Raw genomic sequence first — 2422 nt, forward strand, 5'->3', positions numbered from 1 at the left:
ATCTGTCGATGAGTTTTGATGAAAAAAAAAATTCTTTTTTAATTTTTTTTTTCTTGATTTTTGTTGAGTTATTCCTGCATTTTGAGAAAATTTGCCCGGATATTGCCTGGATTTATGGTGGTCACTTTTGAAATAAAATGCCGTCTGAACAAATTCTGGCAACCTTATTTTACACCCATAGAAGAGGTTGCAAAATTTCACTGCCAATCAGAGCTAGCTAGGTGCCGAAAATGTGCGGAAATGTGCGTGCGCCAAAAATGCTATGATTGTTTTCCCGTCACGGAGTAAACATTCGAGCTCTCGGGAAAAATGATGCAGGACCACTACATACGAACATCTAAATGAAACAAGAAGCACATTTTATGGGATTTTCATCCTATTGGATAGTTGATCCCAGAAACAACAAAAAAAAAATGATGCTTTTCTTGAGAATCGAACTCAAAACCAAGGTTGGTCGGCTCTTCTCAAACAACTAAGAGCCGGGAGAAAACAACACTGTTTTCAGTTCGGCTTCCGAGTGTAACCCTCTTTCGCTGATCGTGTTCCACTCGTTACGCGAGTTTACACGAGCTGTGAGTGACTCGGACGGTAAGTGTGAGAGCATTCGCATCTGAGTGGCAGAAAGAGAATTCTAAACAAAGAGCGCCCTGTGTGTCAGTCATACACCCCAGAGCAGAGATGCCAATGTGCCTGATTTTTCAGGATTTGCCTGATTTTTCGAGGCTCAGCCTGACAACCTGATAAGCCATTGAATTTGCTTGATTTTTACGAATGTGATGAAAAAGGGGTAGTAAGGAACTGGATTATAACCATTGCTGAAGTGAAAAGGTGGAAATGTGGCTGAATCAAAGCAATCGAAAGATTCCCTAGTATTTTTAATTAAAAAATGAAATTAAAGGAAATCTTTCGATTGCTTTGATTCCGTAGAATTATTCAATCAAGTAGGCTAACAACACATATTAGTGTGAAAATGAGGAGCGATGACCAAAAAAAATAGGTCATCACATTGAGCGAAATTTCCGTTACATTACCACATTAACCTGATTTTTTTTGTTCACCAGTTCCCTGATTTTGGGAAAAAATGTTGGCAACCCTGCCGGCAAGTGTGAGAACTCTCGTATCTGAGTAGGAGAAAGAGAATTCTAGTCAAGAACGCCCTACACCTCAGTGTAAATGGAGAGAAATTTATTCAGATTTCCATCACACAACGTACAAACAATATCAACAATTTCTTCCCCGCTGTCAGCGTTGCCACATTTTTAATCTTATTTTAAAAAAATCACTGAAAAAAATATGCACCGAAATGTGCACCAACAACAAAAAAGATTGCATCATTGCAAAATATTAGAAAAATGTTTGACTGTTTACGCCATTTCTGTTCTGTAAAAGGTGTTCTTAAATCCGGAAGCTTTTCCAGCTGCATTTTTCTTAATAAAATGTTCAATCGATATGGTTTCGATTCCCAATTTCAAAACGCTTTTTGTGGTCTATTTTTAAATGGTAAAATCTGTACTAATCTTAACCAAATACTTAAAATTTGTCTTCTATGCGGATAAAATCTGTACTAAAAAATAATGAAGACATCTGTATTTTTTTAGATAAATCTGTACTTGTGGCTACCATGCCCACTATTGTTTTTGGATTTTTTTTTCCTTGCAAAAATAAATGTCAAATCTGACGTTCGGAGCAGAAGCAGAAGAAAAAAAACAGGATTTATCCAGGCACTAGTAGATTGGCGGAAATAAAATTGAGCTTTTCTTAGATTGCATAAATGAAGGCGAAATAACGGTGCTGTAGACACCTTATTCATGAAAAAGAAGAAACGCATTTTAAAGTTGTGATCCCAAATTAAGCTCAGAATCCCGAAAAACGCTTCTAAAGACCAGAAAACGCATTTTAAAGTTGTGATCCCAAATTAAGCTCATAACTCCGACAAAACGCTTCTGAAGACCAGAAAACGCATTTTAAAATTGTGATCCCAAATTTAGCTCAGAACCCCGAACAAACGCTTCTTAACGCCAGAAATCGCATTTTAAAGTTGTGATCCCAAATTACGCTCAGGATCCCGAAAGAACGCTTCTTAAGACCAGAAAAACGCATGTTAAAGTTATGATCCCAAATTAAGCTTAGAATCCCGAAAAAACGCTTCTGAAGGCCAGTAAACGCATTTTAAAGTTGTGATCCCAAAATAAGCTCAGAATCCTTTAAAAAACGCTTCAAAAGGCCAGAAAACGCAATTGAAAGTTGTGATCCCGAATTAAGCTCTAAACTCCGAAAAAAACGCTTCTAAAGGCGAGAAAACGCATTTTAAAGTTGTGATCCCAAATTAAGCTCAAAATTCCGAAAAAAACGCTTCTAAAGATTATCAAACGCATTTTAAAGTTGTGATCCCAAATTACGCTCAGAACTCCGAAAAAACGCT

Source organism: Uranotaenia lowii, chromosome 3, assembly GCF_029784155.1.
Source record: "Uranotaenia lowii strain MFRU-FL chromosome 3, ASM2978415v1, whole genome shotgun sequence".
Classification (NCBI taxonomy): Eukaryota; Metazoa; Arthropoda; class Insecta; order Diptera; family Culicidae; genus Uranotaenia; species Uranotaenia lowii.